Source organism: Strix aluco, chromosome 2 (genome assembly GCF_031877795.1).
Source record: "Strix aluco isolate bStrAlu1 chromosome 2, bStrAlu1.hap1, whole genome shotgun sequence".
NCBI classification, from domain to species: domain Eukaryota; kingdom Metazoa; phylum Chordata; class Aves; order Strigiformes; family Strigidae; genus Strix; species Strix aluco.
Window position 1 is genome coordinate 108238324 of NC_133932.1, and position 20815 is coordinate 108259138.

Sequence of the window (20815 nt, forward strand, 5' to 3'; positions counted from 1 at the left end):
GTCAACACCCCTGCAGTTGTGGACATCACGGCATTCAGTTTAATCAGAAATGCCCAGGATGGCTTCCTCCGTATAACATCTCAGATCATTCCCCATCCCTCTATAACAAACTCACAGCCTGTGCAAAGTCCAAGAAAAACAAGGCTGGAAATGACACCTCTCTCTTACAACTGATGCCCACTCAGAAGAACACAATGCTCCACATGGTCAAGCAGAGGCCTGGGCAGAGCAGGCTGTGCAGTGCCCAGTGTCCAACACTGCACTGGACAGTGCTGGCATGGGGAAGAGGGGTTCTCACCTTCCACCACAGTACTTCCATTCCTGATTTCTAACTATTTCAGCATAAAATCATATTTACTCTTTCTGTCCTGCTGAGGTGATTTCTTGATACAAACAAAGTGCTGTATCTTCATCTCTCTGCTTTTTAAAGGCATCTGTAATTACATAAGATTCCTGAGAAATTAAAAGTAAGAATTGAATTAAGACCTGATTGGGTTTTTTCTGGACATAAAAAATTACGGTGTCTTTTGTCCTTTCTTTCATGTTTCCTCCTTTCCAATGGAGATCTGGCTGTTATCTTGTTCCACTGGATACCCTTTCTGAGTTTTGAATTCATCCCTCTGCCTCTCCCCCTTTGCATGGACCAGTTTTCTCTTTTCTACCAAAAACCTAAGCAGCAGTGAAGTTTCACAAATTATACCCAACAAGACCTGAGCTCTTAAATGCTGTGAGAGTCACAATAAAATTATGCTATATGGGACATGCTGACAGGCTCACGTGTCTGATTTGTTCTTTAGCTAAGATCTACCCCTTTTCAGAACGTTCAAGAGCCCATGTCCTTGGTCCATGAGTACCTTTGGTTCCCTGCATCTCCAAGGTGCTATCTGTATTGTGTTTCGTTGCTACGGCTGCTGCTGTAAGTGCTCACACAAAACCTCTGCTGGATTGAGTGCAAGTCAAAGCAGCCCCTGAGCAGGCTTAACTCATTCAGCAGCCTGCTGGGGAATAGCTCTCAACGTTTCTTTTTTCGTCTTGTCTTTTCCTGCACTTGGTCTGTACAATCTGCAACTTTCCCTTATCCCCCCTGGCTCCATGTGGACCATGATTTGGTTGACCGCTGATCCATGCAGACATCCTAGAAATATCCTTCAATCCTATGTGCTTAGGGAGAAAGGTGTCTAAAAGAAGCTACCTGTGCTCAGTGCCAGGCTCCTGGGATGCGTGAGAATGCACAAGGAGGAGTCCACCACTGAAAAAGCCCATCCTTGTGCACGAGCCTGTCCCTTCACAAAGCCGGGGATGCGGGGGGGGGACACAGCTTTACAATAGGTGGCCACCCCCTGTCCCAGAGCCCTGGAGAGCCCCTGGCTCTGTACTTCTCCACATGTTGTCCCCACACACAGCCATGAATGTCAGCAGTGGCAGAGGGTCCTCCAGCCTCGGTTATATTTTAGAGCTACATTTGTTAATTATTTCTCAAGTTCAGTTTAGGCAAATGCCTTTTTAGCATAATTTTATTTTCACAGGGGACAGATTAAACCAATAATAATAATGACACATATTAGGTGCAGCTGTTCTGTTTTGTTCCCCTAAGCAGGCCTGCAGCACTGTTTCCTAACATAAGCCCTGATCCTACAAATCTGAGTAAATTTTACACATGGGAATATTTCCTCTAGAGTTGGTTGAAGCTGCTCAGACGTGTAAAGCTGGGCCTTACTACAAGTATTTTCAGGACTGAGCTTATAGTTTGAGTAGCCCAGTTTAGCCTAGTTTTTGTCCATACTTCACAAAGAAAAAATGTACCGAACATTACTACAAACAGGGCCAAGGAATCATCTATTACTTCCCTGACCAAATTTTGATTAATATCTTGATGGTAGTCATGGCAGTAAAATGACCTTTTTCACTTTGGAAATAGTCTTGCAAAAGTCTGTTGATCATTGTTTGTGTCTTATCTTAATGATGTACAAATCTGAAAGGCTCTATGCTTTAAAATTTAAAAGCAGTGGAGTTTGGGCTTTTTTCTCCTAAATATAGAACCCAGTGGATGATTACCTAAAAAAGCAAAACAAATAAGAGATAACTTCACAGTCAACCTCCTCAATGTGTAGATGAAAATGATGAATTTATATGCTGTGGAGTGACAGATTTCTCTCTTTTTTTCATTTCTATCTACAATACCTAAAAAGTAATACAGAATGCAAAATAAGAAAACAGAAACTAAGAGAAACTGAGGACTACCACAGGAAACTTCAGGAAATCTTTTATCTCCTATTAATTAAATGTATTTCCATTGATAACTATGGTGTAACTTACAATATAAAAAGTATTTTAAAATAGTCTGAATTTCTGCACATCTAAATGCATTTTTCCATACAACAGGAATAATATTTGTTTCACAGAGAAGCTGTGACAGTAAGTTTTATAAATCATGGAGAGGTTCTCACACAGCAGGTATAATACAAAGCATTCTACAATAGGTGATTAATCTTTTCTTTAATGAGGCCTGAAGACTAAATTATTTAAGTTTCTAATAGCTCAGGAAATTTTCAGGTTGTTGACATTTCAGGACATGACCATCAGCTGAATAACAGAGTTGTAGCTCATTGAGACTCTTGTCTAGTGGTTAATGATGACTTCTATTATTTTTCCAATTTTGTGATTTTTTAATTCAAATTTCATATTTTTCTGTCATTGTATTGTGGGGGTTTTTTCTTAGTTTCTGCCTCCTCTAACTATGACAGAAAAAAGCAGTGAGCTATTGTGGGCACTGGCAGACAGGGGTGGGGGGAGGCAAATTAATTCTGCACAGGGAATTTGACATTCTCTGAATTTTGTAGCCTTGTCTTTCCCACTTAACAACACAAAAACATATTTGCATTTGATATAGGGAGAAAGCAGAGGAGAAAGTGAAGCAGATCTTGCTGTGACCTTAATAGATAGTGAAAAGGAAAAGGAAAAAAAAATGTATTTCAGTGCTTCATGTAGCTGGAGGCCAAGGCCTCTGGCTGTTGTTACAAGAATAGCGTTAACAATATTAATAACAGGAGATGAGACAGATGATGGAACTGGGAAGAACAATTTAAGGAACAATTACCATCCCTCTATTAGACTCAGTTACATACAGGCACAGAATTGTTAGTGTCGCAATTCTTCTACAGCTGAACGGCAAGAAACTCACTGCTGTTGGCTCACTGTGGGCACACCAACAGCAAAACAAAAAAAAAGTGGCTAAATAGCGCAAAATATACTGTGAAAACAGGAAGGAAGATTACGTAGGTGGGACCATATGGCATAAGCTTCTTCGGTAACTATAGAACATTCCTCTTCTGAGAATGAAGAAATACAGCTTGATATAGAAATGTTTTCCCATGCACTCAAAGTACTTGCTTAATATAGGACATGGAGGGAATCAAAGCTGCAATTGTTGCTAGTATCTTTATCTTTGATGGAGCTTTTTGGGCCACCTTCATTGAGGAGTGTGAGCAGGGATGCAAAATCAGTGATAGGTGCATAAACTATGTGCCCGACCAGAACAAATGCAAAGGAAATTCATCCTGTTGGTCTAAGATGGGGACCAAACTCCACTTTTTCTGCTCATTGTTTTCTCCTGAAACACAGCATCAATTTTTGGATGAGAAATTGTATAAAAATTGATTTATTTTCTTCTTTGTCAGGAGAGACTAGGAAGACAGCAGTTCATGCCTTTTTATTTATGGAGGAATCCTGAAACAGTCACCTCGCAATAGAGAGGACAGGATAAAACCTAAGAAGGGTATGTATGTTGTGTGAGAAAACACAGATGGCCCCTGATAAGAATGAAGCATGAACCCTGTGACACTGTGAAGATTCTGGGTGAAGGTTTCCTGGAGTATTGGGGTTGCAAAGCCTAGGATGTAGCCCTGAGGAGACATGAAGCAGGAATTGTTTTCTGCTGGTTTGAGTGGTTTCAGCATTTAGGGCCTGAGTTTGGGCGTTAGTTGAAGAGGAGGAATTTGAATCCCTGTGTGGTTGCAAGGAAATGCATGGGAACCTCACTCTGGGCAAGAGAGAGGACTCTGGATTCATGAAGGACATGTGGGAAGGAGAAGGGGGAGAGAACAACTCAAAAAAGGAAGGATCTGGATAAAGTAAAAAGAAAAAGGGAATTATAAGAAATAGAATAACATTGTTACTTTCATCTGATTTTGGACTTCCATTTCCTAGAAGGGGCAGAGGAATTGATTTACACTGAACTATCTCAGTAACAGGTAACTGGGACACCAGCCTCAGGCTTGCAATGGGTTAAGGGATTGAACAGCTTTAACTGGGAATACCAATGTTGGTACAAGTGGCATGTGGGCCAGAAATGGGTTGAAGTATCAGAATACACAAAGTTGCATAAATCTAGGCTTCAGTTGTGGAAAGGAAGCTTATTGCACTTAATGATGCTGGAAGAGAGAGCTGCAGAAGGAGAAGGGAAAGTGGCCAGACCAGGAACAGACTATTCCAAGGGCATGTCAGTAACATCGTGCTGCTTAAGTGATTCAGCCATTTGACTCAGGAAAGGGAAAAGTCACAGATGTGTCATCCCCAGACACATCTTCTCCCAGCTCTTTCCTCAAGGATATCTGAATATCTTGTGGTTAGCTGGACAGCCTGTGCTCTGTTGTCTGGATGCAACCTTAGCTCTCAGTCTCTGATGACAATCTTCCCAGGTAAAACAATGGTCTTCTTCATTTACCAGTGATGCAGACCTAGAAGACATATCAGACTATAGCTGTTTCCTCTTTCGTGTGTGTGTGAGTGTGTGTTGTTTATCATCAGCCAGTGATTTTATTTTAAATGAGCATGACAAAGCAAGGGGCCATGGTAGCAGGAGCACATTGTAGGAGCTCTGGCACAAATGCACTTGAGCTGTACCAGACATCCATGTTCTTTGTAACCAGGCCTATTCCTGCTTCAGCAAGAAGAGGAAATCTAAATGTAACCCCTGCACTCACATAGCAAGCTGACTAGTTTTTATGGGGCTGCTGCCTTCAGCAAGACTCAGAAAACTCAGGGAAAACAGACATTTATTGTCTTCTAATATTTCTTAGATCTGAATCTCTCTTACCTTTCCCTAAATTTCTGTCTTCTGCTTGAGAGATCAAGACCCCCAGTGGGGTTTTCCATCCCTCTGCCTGGCCGCAAAGGCTGATCACTGAGCTTGGAAAGAAAGAGAGAGGTGACTGATGGCCCCGTCTGGGACACACTAGGTCTGTTTGTATTCTCAATACTGTTGACTCAAAGGAAGCTGTTCCTCTGTACAATTATAATATTGCCAAGCAAATTTGAATATGGAAGAAATCCCTGAGCGTCTGCAAAGAAAAATGAATTCTAACTCCCTACAAATTGTTCTTTTCATTCTAATGGTAGAAATACTGCTGGTTTTAATAGATAGGAGCAATTTGTCCTCTGAGTACCACGATGAGGCTGTGGAGACATCCCTGCCCTCCCAGTGACAAGGGAAATGCTGCACTCAGAGCATCCTTTGTCTGTGTAAAATACAGTCCGGCCCAGAAGAGAGGATCTTTGAGTGAGCCTCATGGCACAGCACCATTAAAGACTGTGTAAGGTCTAAGGAGAGTTTTTGGCTGGGGACATAGTTTTCATTTTCAAGTAATGGCCAAGGGAGTTGGTCACCCAGCACCTCTGCTAAATCAAATTATTGCTAAGAATGTCGGGTGTGATGAACCTGAGCAGAGGCAGACCTTTGCACTTGTGGTAGTCGTGCGGGCTCCCTGTGTGGTCATGGGAGAGAAGTCCCACTGCTGTGCAGCTCTCCTCCTTGGAAAGTGAATGTCTAAAATGGGCAAGAAGAGTCATACTCTGAAGAGCCTGCTTGTCTCCTATGGCTCTAATGGGAGTTACCGCGACTCACTCAGATGCAGAGGTCTCCTCCACAAGCATGCCACATCAGGTGAGGTGAAGCCCACCACTGGGTCTTCCAATCGCCTTTAGTTTGGGGCATTGGATACAACAGCTCCTTAGAAGGCTGGACCCTGGGCAGAAAAGCAGTCACATGTCTAAACACGCCTGTAGGCCAGCCTGGACATCAGTGGTTATTTGTGCCAGGACTGATTTTGAGTCCCTGTGTGCAAAGTGCAGCTCTGTGTAGCATTGCAAGCAGGAGAAAGCAAAAGTGTGTGGGAGGTTTGTACCAGAGAAGAATGAAACATCTTTCTTTCGAAACCTGGTTGCCATAGAACAAAAGGCAGTTATCTCGAGTGTTTGGAAAGCAGAGTTTCTTCCTAATAAACACTTAGGACGGTGTTTATTCCCTGCTTAATAGAGTCTCTGTGAGACAGCAAACTTAATTGTAATAGTAGTCTTTTGAAATGACATATATTTTCCTGCTCCAAGATCTCTAACAGCTATTGAGACTGTCAGAGTCTTAGAACATAACCAAATACAGCTGAAATTTTCCATGAAGTGGAAACGAAACGTCTGATGATTTGCAAAAGTTCATTTCAGAATTTATTTTTTAAAAATTATTTTCTTTAGTTAATGTAATGTGCTTTTCATTTTTATACTTATTATTTACAGTATTTCACAGTGTGTAATTAGTGATAACATGTAATTAATTGAAGTATTCTATTATTTTAATTATCTTCAAAAATCATAGAGGCAAATGTTATTTAGCATGTTTAAAAGTTTGATCTTTTCTATTTTAAAATGTCTCTTGCTTGTGATTTTTGATGCTGGCATAAATGTCATGAAATTGTGTAAAAACAATAAAATTAAAATTTAAACATTAAATTCCTTCAAAACTGGGTAATGAAATTATGAAAATTCTGAAAATACCTTTTCATTGTTAAAACAATAAACCAATAACTTTTTATCAGATATTATAAAAATCTAGTTTTTTTCAACTAAGTTTAGATTTTTATGAAAATTACACTTTCAGACAGTACAAAAATGGACTGGGAATAGATTCACACTGGTCCATTATAGTATGCTCTTCTCCAGAGCAGTTTTCATATCAATTTTGTTCAAACATAGAGACCTTTGATCTAGAGCTCTCCCTTCAGAGACAGACTTGTAATTCCCACTAAACCTAAGAGACATGTGCGTGCCATTACATGCATAAATCCAAAGAAAGCATTGAGCCTAAAGTTTGAACAAAACAAGATGATCAGATAGCTGGATAAATTATGGTGATGGAAGATGTGGCTAGGCAGGGACAACTAAATTAATTCAAATTGCCTCATGTTTGACATAGGCAAACACAGACCACAGGTTAACTCTGAAACTTACTGCAATGATATTTTTTCATGTGTTATTTTTAGCTATGTCTACCAAGAGGGAAACTGTTTTAGAAATAAAATATGTATTGACATTATTATTTTATAAGCATAAATATTGAATTGATTGCATATTTTTATGTAGCATACAGTGAACCAGTAAAGCACATCAATATTTAGAAAACAAAATTAACTACCTCAGAAGTTTGTGATGTCTTAATCTGGAGGGTAGCACCTGGGTGTGCAGAAAATCTAAGAGAAGTTGGGCTTTCACACATGTGGCCCTAATGAAGAAAAAAAAACCCTAGTGGGGCTAAATGAGCCCTGCAAAAGTAGTGGGCAAGGTGAGGGAGAGTCAAGAAAGCCCAGTAGAGCTCCTGCACCTTTCAGATGTGCCCTCCTGACTTTGGAGAATACCACGAGAAGAAAAGGAGGAGGGGAGAGAGGAGAGTGCCAGGGTCCAGGCACTACCTGAGACTCCCACTGTGATCCCTATGCAAAATCAGCTTTATGGCTCCTGGAGGTTGTGACTCCATGGGGAATGTTTGAGCCCCCACTGTAGCTCTGGCATTCAGACCTGGAAACCTCTGTCCCCAGACAAGATAACATCTGCTGCTGCTGTTGCTGCTGTTGCTGCTGCTGCTGTTGCTGCTGCTAGATGATGATAATAATCAAGCAGTTCAAGTGGTAGCAGGCTGTGCAGGAGTGGAGACAGTTCAAGTTTAAAGGCAGCTGTCGATGCATGACTGAATGGCGGGGGGAGGGAGAATTGTTACAGCTGCATATAATGGCATTTATTTCCAGGGGGGGCTGAGAGTTGGGTTTTTTTTCATTTAAATAAAACCTTAGAAATTAATTGTTGCCTGCAGTTAGGACAGTGTGTTAGAGGGAGCCAGTTGAGGAGACTTTCTGGTGCAAAGGGGCCCCAGCGAGAAACACCGCAAACTGATCATGGCCAGGAAACTTACAAGTGTGTCAAAGCTGCCTCTTTCTCTGCACCACATTTCACGTCCACAACCTTACAGTGAAGAGAATGAAAAGTGCTCTGACAGCACGTAAAAACCCCAAAGTCACGCCCCACCCCCAAAGCAGAGGCCAGCTCCACCACCCTGTCCCTGTTCCATATGTGAGATAATTTGTATTCATCCAGATGCTGTGGAAGCTGTCATATTTCCAAGACGTCTAGCACACGGACTCAACAGGTTCTGGATCGCCTGTATGATCCTAAGGTCTGGGGGAAATGCAAACTCCTGAGCGCTACTGTAGGCACCTGGTCCCTGTAAAACGCAGAAAGCAAAGCAGGACCATAAGGGCAATCATTCAGGATCCAGGTATCTCAGGGACCAAGCACCTGGCTGAGTCCAACCATTCAGTTTGGGCATCACAAGCTATCAGCAATGCGTTGCATCTACCTCCTGTATTTCCCCAAGAAGATTTTGTATATTACCCCAGCACCGAAATCTGGACATTTGAGCGATTTACAAACCTCCCATCTCCCAAACCTGGGCCTCGTGGTGAGTCTGCTGCCTCTCTTCCTTCAACTGTTTGGCTGATATCCATTTTTTCTGGGTTTGGGGTTTTTCATTGTGTGTTTGGGGGTTTTTTGAAAGTCTGAGTCAACAGAACAACTCAGTGAAAAATACAGCAATGGCTAATACCTAACGGAAGAAATGTGCAGACTTTAGAGGAATACATGGCAAGAGACAGCTCAAAACAGAAGAGTCTTGGACTCATCTTCTACAAAAAGTGGGTTTTTTTCTCTTGACTTCTCAGTGTTCTGGGGGGATGGGAAGGATATGAAGGTCTTTGTGTTTGTTATTGCCACCTTCCCTATCTGTGGAAATTGTGATACGCACAGACACTGATTGTCCTCTCACCAGTGTAAACCCACAATAAATATTCTGGTTTTCAACAAGCTAGTTAGATTTACCCAGCTGTCCCCTCCCCGTGCCACCCCAGCGTCCCCGCAGTGCCCTGAGAAGCTGGGTGAAGCGTTTGGTCGAGGGCAGGAGGAGGGGAAAACTGAGAGGGCTCAGTGTTGCTGTGCTATGAAGTGACAGATAGAGCCAGCCAGGCAGTGCCCCAGCCCTGCGCGCGATGATATTCATTTCACAAGGCCCCTGCCTGTTCCAGCTGGAACGATAGGAGATGCAAACTTTGACTTCTGCATTTGAAAGAGATATTGTTTGATGGAAGTGTGTGGGTGGTGGGTAAAACAAGCAGCTAAGTGTCAGCACAAGAAGCAAACATTCTCCTTTTCCCCCTCCCCGATGTAGTTTTTGACGTAATGAGCATTGCTCCCAATTTTCCTTCCAAATAGGCATTGCACCCGTCCCCATGGCAACTGTCATGCTCAAAAGATGTCCTGTCAGGAGCCATGAAAGGCCCAGAGACATTTGTATTAGATGGTCACAACCGCGCTAGCTAATGCTTAACAAATACACTATGAGGCTGCATTCGTCAAAATGAAGAGCGCAAACATTTGTGTTCCATTAAACAGAAATTAATAAGATTCGAATAGGAAGAAACCAAACTGGACTGTTTTTTTGTGTATACAGCTGTGTTATGAAGTAATACAGGGAACGTTAGTATGAATAATGATTGCACATGTGCATTCAATTTATTTCTTCTACTTCTTGTATGGTCTCCTTTAACCCTTTTTCTCTATAGGTTTTTCAGAAATCAAACACAGGTTTAACAGCTGGGCAAGACAGGGATTTCAACCGCTCCTTTCACACTACCCAGGTCCAATAGCACTTCTTTATTTAAAGGCACTCTGGGTCATTGGGAAGTTGTGCTTTTGAAAAATGTTCACGTACTTGATGATTGAGCACATGAATGTGGTGGTCTGATTTTTACCAGGGAAAAGAAGCTCTCCCTCCTCTAAACAAGGCGGGTTGTATCCTGAACCACTGTGCATCCTCCTACCTTCCTCGACTTCAGGGAAGAGGAGCTGATTTATCCCAGCTGAGAATCTGGTCTCAGGTCCAGGCATTAAAAAAAAATAACAATAAGGAATCGTGTTTCCAGCTCAGCTGAAAATCAAAAGTGAAAGTTCAGGAAGACAGTGGAACCTCCTCCCACGACAGCCCTTCTCCTGGCTCCCCATCACCCAACATAATTTAGAGCAGTTCCTTCCACCCGCTGCTGCAAGTAAACAACAAAAGTGGACTGTGTTACACAGCCTGACAATGACAGTCTGTACTCAGCTTTACAGGCCACAAAAGGCTATGGTAGCTTTGCTTTCTCTGGTCAGCTTAACCTCACTCCTTTTCTTCCAAGAAGGGAAAAAAAAAAAAAAAAAAGGAAAATTGGCCAGGGTCCTGGCTCAGCAATGGGCTCAGGCCAACTGCCCAGTGCATGTGTGTGTACCAGTGCCTGGACTGCCTCTGTCTTCACTGCTCATAACTCTTCTTCACTTATCCTTTCCCTGTTTTAACCTCCTATCTTCACAGGCAGCAGAAATAATCATAGCAGAGTCTGTATTTCCATTGCATGAGGCTTTTATTCCTACAAGGCCTAGTTTTGCAATGGTTTGAATGCTTAAATATTTGTGCCAGGACTGTTACCTCCTCCCCCTCTTCCCCCTTTCTCCTCACACTCTTGTCTCTTCATCTATAAAACTCCTATTATCCCCCCAAACCTCAATTTCTCAGGCTGAACAGAATAAAACCCTTATCCCAGGCTGGGCAAGTGGGAGGGGAGGCAACAAATGAAAAACATTTCTCTTCCTAGATGTAATTGCTAAACAGGAATTTGCTATTCCATCAGTATGCACATGATCAGACCTGGACTTCTTTTGAAAAGCCAACTTTCACTTAATCCTTTGTATAGGTAGTCATTCTTCTGGAGAAGTTTCACCATGCCACACTCCCATATTCCTGTCCTTCATTTACTCAAGCCTTCAGAACAGGACAACAACTAAGGGAGACTAACAGTCTTCCTCAAATCAAACCACTGTGTTTAAACACAAATGAGCTCTGGGCAGTTCTGGATGACTATAAAAAAGCCCTGGCTTGAGCTCATCCTTGTTGCATCTCCTGTGTGTGCTGTGCAGTCCCATGAGATGACAGGCCGTCTCCGCCTGTACAGAGCACCTTCCATCTTCCTGAATACCTCCAAGCTCTGAAGACACCCAGCCTTGGAGCAAGGCAGGAACTTGTGTCCACAGCACATGTTTTAAATTGGAAAATGTCTATTTGCTGAAATCAAAATCTTTCTTACAACTAAGTTTTTTTCAGCAAAACTTCTGTTCAGAAGCTCCTGACCAAGCTCCTCGCCAAAAAGAAAGGAGACAACTCCCACAGAAGTGCCTCTTGGTGCAGCCACTCAGTTGGGGTTTCAGAAACTCAGCTCAAGTCCTGGCCCCAGACCCTGAGAACAGGGATTTAAGTGGTGTCTGCATCCTTCTGGGTTTGTGCTTCAATAAATCATCAGCTATTCCAGTGGGTGTTAAGCAGGTAATAAAATCTGTGTCTCCCTCTGAATACTTCTGAAAAAAATTGGTTTTGCAATGCATTGGAATATGGATTTCTTTTTAAAAACAACTTTTTAGTGAAACAACATTCTCAGTTTATCCCCTTTATTTCCTCTCTTTATCTAGAAGCTTCAAGGAGAACAAACCAGTATTCAGTATTCCCATATGGTGTTCAATTTTCCTTCACATTAGCTTACATACCTAATAATATGTGTTACAAACAATTCTTGCCATATTCATGAGCTAAAGTCACAATAATGGATGTCACTTTTAATGCCAAACCTTTTAAGAAGAGTCCATATTTCCCAGCCCATATCTATATAAAAGATTCCAAGGTTTCGTGATCTTATGTTTGACATATCGTACATGTATTTGCTCAGCTCGGGCTAATCAAAGTTTTAGTGAAGCCTTGGAGTCCTTGCAGTCTCCAAGCCTGCATACAGAACCATCTTTAAATTATGTTCCTGGGCTAAAATCAGGCCTCAGTTTTTCACATCTTTGTCACTCCTCAGCTGGACAATGACAGGAGACATCAGCACTCAGAAAATGTGGTCCATGAAACTCTTCAACAATGTGAGCTACCATAAGCTTGTCAGACTCATTCTTTCCTCTCTACAATGTTTTCCTGTAATGTTTAAAAGAGGCTTGAAATTTAAACTTTAATTAAAGAAGTAGAAGCAGAGACAGGTGACCCAAAATGAATACAGAGATACTGTCTGAGCATGCATGACAAGAGTTAGGAAAGCCAGAGCCCACTGAAGGGTGATGAGGGAAAGCTTCCTATCAGCAGCAAAGGGAAGACCAGGGAAAATGTGGGCCCACTGCTGAATGGGGCAGAAGAGCTGGTGACAAAGGACATCATAGAAAAAGACTGAGGTACTCAAATCTCTACTTCTCCTTGTCTTTACTGATAAGATCTTCCTTCAGGAATCCCAGGCCCCTGAGACCGGTGGAAAAGGCTGGAGCAAGGAAGAACTTACCTTGGTGGAAAAGGATCTAGTTAGGGAACATTTAGACAAACTGAATGTACCCAAACCCATGGGACCTGGCAAGATCCACCCTTGAATGATGAGGGAGCTGTTGGATGTCATTGTGAGACTACTCTTGATGATCTTTGAAAAGTCATGGGGATCACAGGAGGCTCCTTAGGACTGGAGGAAAGCATATGTCACTCCTGTGTTTGAGAAGAGCATGAAAGAGGATCCAGGGAACTACAAGCCTTAACCCAATCACTGGGAAACTGATAGAACAAATCCTCCTGGAAGTCATTTCCAGACATATTAAAGATAAGAGAGTGACTAGGAGTAGTCAGCATGGATTTATGAAGGGGCAAATATGCCTGAGCAACCTGATAGATTTCTGAAGGAGTCAGATACCTGAAGTGGAGCTTAGACAGGATACAGATACCAAACCCAAAATTGTCTTTTTGCCATTTCTTCCTTGAGATTGTTCCATAAGAGTGATGGCAAAATCTCTGGCAGGCCTCTGGCCTCCCTCATTTCTGAGCAAACTTCTTCTTATGAACAGATGGTTAAGTGTCCAAAATATCTGTAGTCAAGGCTGAGCAACCTGAATTGATAAAAGTCAGACTCCAGAAAAGATATTACCTTGTGTGTATTAGCCAAAAATTCTACCCTTGTTTGCTTGAAATCTGTATTTTATTTAGTTAGTCTACATGAATATGTGGCTATGATTGCAGTCTGGTAATAGTCTTTATAACAATGAATGCCCTGGCCCAAATATTTTCCTTTATGTCAGTGAAATTTCTGATATTTAATTTTGACACTCTGTATTAAAATAAAAATAAAGAGTCCTTACTGAGCTTCTTGAGCCAAAAATGTAGCATAACACTTAGAAAAGCTTGAAAATTTTCCATTAGACAGGTTTTCTATTAGAAAAGTTTTTTTGATTTGACAAAATGGAAATGTTTCACAAGCATCTTACCAAAACTTTGGCACTTAGTTATAAATATAACATTTAATTCTAGAATTATTGAACTGTCCATAAATTATTCCATTCTGGTCTACACCATGAAAACCTCTGAGTTTTGCAGTGAAATGCTGAATCTCTGAATGACAGAAGTGGAGAAGATGAATAAAAATACTTATTCAGGGAGATTTCATATCACAAAGTATTGAGCTATTTATCTTTATGCTATGTCTGGCATGTATATGCAGCAAGTTTGCAAGTTTTAGGCTGTCGTGACTGTTTCTTGAGAATCATCCTTGGACGGAAGTAATTTTTCTAAATTAAATAAATATGTTGTTTCTGATTTTCCAAAATATGCAAAGGAACTAACTCGCATTCTAGATCAATGGCCTGCAAAATTTCAGTTTGAAATATGATGACATTTTTTACTTAGTGAAGCACAAAAGAAACAAAGAAACTCTCTGATCCTGCAAATTTTACCCTCTCGAGACAAGTATTTCCACTGACTTTAACAGGGCTGCTTATCTGAGTTTTCATGTTAGCTGAGTATCAGGATGGAGCACTATGCACAGGTGTCTGTACAATCAACATTATTTTGTAATTAGAGGACATAATTGATGCTTTCAAGGATATTTGGACTTCTAAAAAAAAAAATAGGGTTGGCTGCTTTCTTGAGAAAAGGAAAATTCCAACCCTCTAATGGATAAGGATTTCTAAGGGTCAAATTCTGAATCATTTTAGACATGATCCCCAAATCTTTTTTCTGTGTTGTTGGTTTCTATAAATTGTGATCAAGACTCCAAGTTAGGAAGCATAGGGTTAGGAAATAAAATCTTTTGAACGCTCTGGCCTCTCTGGACAGTAACTCAAATTGTTCTGGGAGCTCTGGGTACAGCAAACCCCTATGGACATGCAAGGTTATTGCTGGGTCCATTTCAAACACAGTGACTAAAGCGTTTAGGAACTGATGGAAAGCATCCCACAGAGATACAGTTTTAAATGAGCTCTTAGGGATAATGGCTTTGTTACAGAATGGGGACGAGAACATCACAGAACTTTTGTCTCCCCAATACCATGGAGCATTAGAAACGCCAGGGCACAGATGTGCATATGGAGAGCAACATCAGTCCTGAACAAATTCAACCATCATTTAAAACCCTGTAACAGCAGCAAGGAACCAAAGGCAAAATGGGCTCCAGGGTGTTTATGACTTCACTGTTTGCTTGCAGTTATACATCGCTTTGGCTTAAATTTCTGTGCAAGCACGGCTTTGTCTTGCGTAAGATACGCTTCTTGTTAGCTTTGGCAAGAGCTACACAACTAACTCCCCTCTTAGTTCTCTGCCAAAAAGGTAAATTGGATGTGCAGGAAGACTTGGGTCTGCTCCACAAAGTGTTATCCATAGAAATAGAGTCAGAGAGTCATACAGATGTGCCCAGAAAGGTTATTAGATCACCAGGACTGATTTCCCAGGATAAAATAGGCCATGGTTTTGTTTGTTGGGGTTTTTTTAAAACCAAGTTACTTCCATATCACGTAGTTTACCTGAATCTTCTCTATGGACATCTAGTCTTGAGGTAAAGACTTTTGGGCCAATAACTTAAATTACTTTGTCTTTCCAAAACATTTTCTTTATTTCTCTTGTGAATTTGTTTCATTTTTACTCTTCATTGTTCATCACCATAGCTTTCTCCACTTTAGTCCCAGAGTAGTGTCTTGTGATGAAAGTACTCATGGCACATTCAAGTTACCTATGCTTCCTCTTTTTGATCAGGCCTTTAGGTCTTGAATTGTGCAGAATTTTTTTTTCCAGCATTAGAATATTTTTCCTGGCTCTTCTTTGCATTTTCTTAAGTTTTTCAACATCTTTTTATAAATACAGGATGACCAGAACTGTACATAATGTTCCAACATCTGTGTCCCTGCAGTTATGTACAAATGTAAAATTATATCCGTATTTCCACTGGTTGTTCCCCTTTTTTCACATTTAGGGCTTGTTTTAGCTACGACACTGCAGTAGGGACTCTAATGCAACTCCTTGCCCATAAGTCCCAAGTCCTTCTCAGAGGTGCTGCCTTCCCAAGCCCCAGACTCTGTGCTGACCCTTGTCTTCCTCAGTCCTACATGCAGATTTTTGGTTTTTGTCTGTACTAAAACACATGCTCTTTGTATATCAGGTCCATACAATTTTGTACATGTGCCCAGCCTTCACCACCACGTACCACTCTACCAGGTTTTATGCCATTAAGATTTTCAGTAGTAATTTACATTGCCCTCTAGATTACCAACAGAAATACAGACTATTATCAGCATCAGTACTAATTTGCACAGATTTCTATTGTAAACATTTGCATTATCATGTGATTTCCCACTGAAAATGTTATTTTAGGATCTGCCAATTATTCAGTTCTTCATCTACTCCAGAACTGCTTCACAGATTGTGTATTTTTCAATGCTACATAGATACATGGTTTAATATTAAACCAAGTAGCATTCCGTAAGAGTTTTACATCTATACAATGCCTTTCATCAATGAGCCATCATCAGACAATGAAACACATTTGTTTAACATGGTTTATTTTTCTTTAAACCATCTTGACAAGCAATATTACTCACCTGTTATTTCCTTATTACAGCTGAGTTAAAAGTTTCTTTAAACCTTCTTTTTCCCACTGAAAAATGCAAATTGAAATAGACCAATATATTTTCTGAAATCATGTTAATTTTCTCAAATTAGTTCAGCTGAAAACGAGTCTATCTATATATATAGGGGTACAAACAGAACCTGAAAAAAAAAGTTTAAAAGTATTGGGTTGACATTTTTAAAATTGAATATTTCAATCTTTCAGTCTGAAATATTTAATTCCAAAATTTGCTTCAGCTTTATTGTAAGAACATTTCACACTTGAACGCCAAATAAAATATTTATTTTGGGGTCAAATAAAGCAATTTCTTCAATTTATTGTATTTTTTAAAAAAAGTCTTATCAATCTAGTACAATTTAAAGAATGGAATCGCAAATGGATTAAGAAAGACTTTTAGTCACATATCTACTTCCTTTATTGATGAATGCCATTTCATCTTCTGCATTTTCTTCCTAAAATTTCTGTCAAAAGAGAGAACATCTCATTACTTCTGTGTATAATTACCTATTTGCTTTCCTGAATAATTGCAAAAAGTTAACATCTCCTCAGTTATCTGAAATTATCCTAATACACTAAAATCTCTTAAGCATCTCTTAAATATAAAGCCAATATGCCAAAGGTCACCTCAGATATATCTTCCTCTGGAGCAGATGATTTTTAATAGCCTCTGTAGGTAAATTTCTCTGTAATACTCATGTGAGCAGCATATGCCTCCTTCCACTGATTGTGAAGTGTCTCATGGAATGATTTATTTCAAACATCACTGACTATGTCTTTATTAGAAATCTTGCCATCTCTAAACACTGAAATTCCTATAGCATTCACAGGCCTTTTTTTTCTTTCATGATCCATCTATGGCTCCATCTATGGATTTCTATAATGGAAAGTAAGACAGGTATTTAATAGACCCATTTATTTCCTTACACCTTTATTTTCCTTATTGTTTTTCCACATTGCCATACTTTGTGTCTACATCATCTTTTTCCTGCCATATCTTATATATTGTTACTATTATTTTATTCCTAATTACTTTTCTCCTTCCCTTTCTCGTTTGTGGAATTGAAGTGCTTTGGTCCATACAGTAAAAGTCTTCTAAAAAGCTTTATTTCTTACTATGCTTTTTTCTGGCTTTTCTTTCAGACCTGTGAAGTCTGCAAGAACCTGTCTCCACACATAGTTAAAACTGTCCTAGTATTTATTCTGTGTGAAGTTATATTAAATATCATTTGCCTGAACACCCTAAACAAAAGCTTTTTATATTATACTACTAGTGTGGCTGCATACAAGCACAAAGAGTTCACACATGTAAAATGCTTCAGTTAAAAAGACAAGGTATGAGAATGCCATACCAATTTCAAAGTTAATTCTTTTCATCATATCAGTTTTCAGTGGTGATGATTTTGGTTTTTGCCTGAGCATGTATTATTTAAGGAACGCATCACAGCCATTTAGGATGCCATCACCATTCTATGCCCAGCCCTGTCACCTTGCACTCTTGTGCTGACTGGAGGAATTCACAGCCACAGACATGGCTGCACAACCTGTGGTCACATCCACTCTTGTGTTTGGGCATTGCTTAATGTGCCACTGGCATGGGAGTACGCAGCCAGCCCGAGAGCATGCTATAAAAAATAGGAGTGTTGCCTCTCAAGTGTGATTTAATTGCAGAGAGGAAGAGCACTCGAACAAAAGCTAACTTTATTGACACTGGTGGGGAAAGCCCTATTCTGTGGAGCTGAGTGTGTAAATGGTGGTTAAAGTAACCTCTAACAAGGAGGATCTTAGTACTTAAATAATGGGATCATGGGGTCATATGAAATCCCCTCTAAGAAGGCAGACTCTTTATATAAATCATGGGAGCATAATCTCTCCAAAAAGCACAAATAACAAAGAGGGCTCAGTATATAGATGGTGGGACCACAGGTCACTCAAGTTTAAGTCCCCTCTGAAAAAGGGGAATTCAATACCTAAATACTGAGAGAACAGTGTCATTGTGTACCATCATAACAATAAGGAAATTATTTTTAAAATGGAAAAAACAACCCCTTTTGCTCCTCTGTTATTAATGCTGTGACATGCATTTCTATGTATATATACAGCAAGAACTGCCATACCCACTCCGAGAGGCTGCCTGAGACATTGCAATATTATTAACTTCCTTCCCTGTGTGAAGATGTGTCCTTTTACCCAGGACTTACATCAGGCATGTGGTGCCCACACTGTCTCACTGCTTCCCTCCCTTTTCACGTTGTCCCTCCCTGCTCGTATCACACCCCGTCCCTCTGCACTGTGTTCACAACCTTTTACAAATGGTCCTGACTCCATCATGTGGCAGCTTTTGTTTGGTCTGAAATACCACTGGCTGCTCTGACCCAAGGCAGAGGGACTCTCAGAGCCTTCTCGGGACCATCTGGAGGCAACATGTTGCTTCCTGGTGTGATGCATGGAGGCAGGCACTGAAGAAAAAAATGGTAGATGAATGGGACGTGGAGGGAGAGGTGGCCTTCCCACAGCATTTGTTTAAAATCAGCCATCCCTTCCCTAGACAGCAGGTCAAAGACCTGGTGTGTAGGTGCCATTTCTACAGGTGGAACACATTCTACATAACTTCTACACATTATGGGCCACGCTGCAAGGTGACATTAAGGGAAGCTTGTTCTTTCAAGAAACCATGCACCACTGGGACCTTGGTCATCGGTCTGTCCAAGTGATGCCATCAAAATACAGTGGAGTGCTGTGCAAACGAGAGCGTCCCTGGTCTGAGTCCATCCAGTGCATTTCTTTGGAGAGCTCAAGCCTGTTTTTAGGTTGTATTTGCAAGACCAAAGGGCTCTTGTCTTATCCTGTGATGCAGACTCACTTCGAAGTGAGAGAGCATTTATACTAAATTTGAAACATTATAATGTAGGAATCAGATTATACACAAATATCCTCCCATAAAATAAAGTGTAAGTGTTTTATTGCATGTTCGCAGGCAAAACATTTTATTACATTTTTATACGTAATGCAGTCATGTCCACATCCGTATGTTGCACTTAGGGGGAGACTAGCTCCCATTCTGAATGTGCACATATACATCTTCAACTTGAATGGGCCCACTTACAGAGATATAAATCCCACTGAAGAGCACAAGTTCTGACAGGTCTTTTTTGTATTCTGCCTGGAAGAGGCACATCTGCATGGTGTAAGATCAGAGGGATGTCTTTTGTCTCGAACAGAAGTTACATTGGTGTAACTGAGAATGAAATCCCTCTCTGTGCTTAACAGGGCTCTGTGTCATTTGGACTACAGGTCTACATGTATTTCTGATAAAAGTGTTGTCTTGGCTTAGCTCAACAAAGACAACTGCAGACAAAAGCAAAAGTTTCCATTGTTAAAATAATACTGGCTCATGCTTTGATCAGATAGCAGGTTTGCACAATTCTGGTGAAATAGTAATAATAATATATGTATACGCATATATGGAGTGAATGTACGTACATATATATAAAAATGGTGTTTACATGCTCTTCAAATCTATATTTCTAAAAGGAGACTGATCTGGTAGTCCAAGATGCTGAGAACCTGTGAAAACACAGGCCACACACATACTTATTAGATTTCTAGTGCTTTCTGTGGCCTGATCCTGAATATACTGAAATCAAGAGCAAAATTCTCAGTGCCTTCCCAAGTACAGAATCAGGCCTGCTCTGCAACCGCAGCTGAAATATTTGAGTAAGCTTTGCTGGAGCAGAAAAAAAAAGTGGCAGGCTGTCTGTGTGGGGGTGAATTTTCAAGTTAACTCCACAGTCACAGGAAAAAGCACTGTTCCGGTTCAGGAAAGAGAAAATGCAGGCTTCGGTCCAGCGTGCGAGCGTGTGGGTAGCATCTCAGGGTGTCAGTCCGCACAGTGACTTCAGCAGATATCTTCAGATACTTAGAGTTAAGGTATGTGTTTAAGTATTCTTTTGGATGGGGACTAATTACTGATGGTTTAAATCACATGAAATGACCGTGGGTACAAGGGCTTAATCAGTGATTAAAGAGACGATAAGGGGCACTAACTAATAGCCTGGTTCTACTTCAACATCATTTTTCATTTTCATGATATTCTATGTTTTCTGTGATTGTGATCACTCCTTGCAAGTTTTTGAAAAAAATAACTTTCCATAGGTGTTTTCAGTGTGGCTCCAGGCTTTTCTATTCCTCTGGAGCTGTTTAAGTCAGTAAAACCCTGAGGAAGGCACAGAGTTGCCAGGATCAGGATTGTGTGTTTGTAGGAACTTTTCGTTTTCCCCTTTAAAAGCAGCTTACAACACAATTTTGGAGCTGGATTTGATTGCGTGTCAGAAAGGTGAACCAACGCTGTTCATTTTGCCCCCATTTCTGCTCCTGGAACAAGCCATCTTGTCATGATGTGAGAAGTTATGGCACCAATGATTTTAGGGTGATGAGATGCAAAAGCTGAGAGGATGCAGATCTGAGCCTCTGATCCAGACAGCTGCAGAAATTACTTCTGT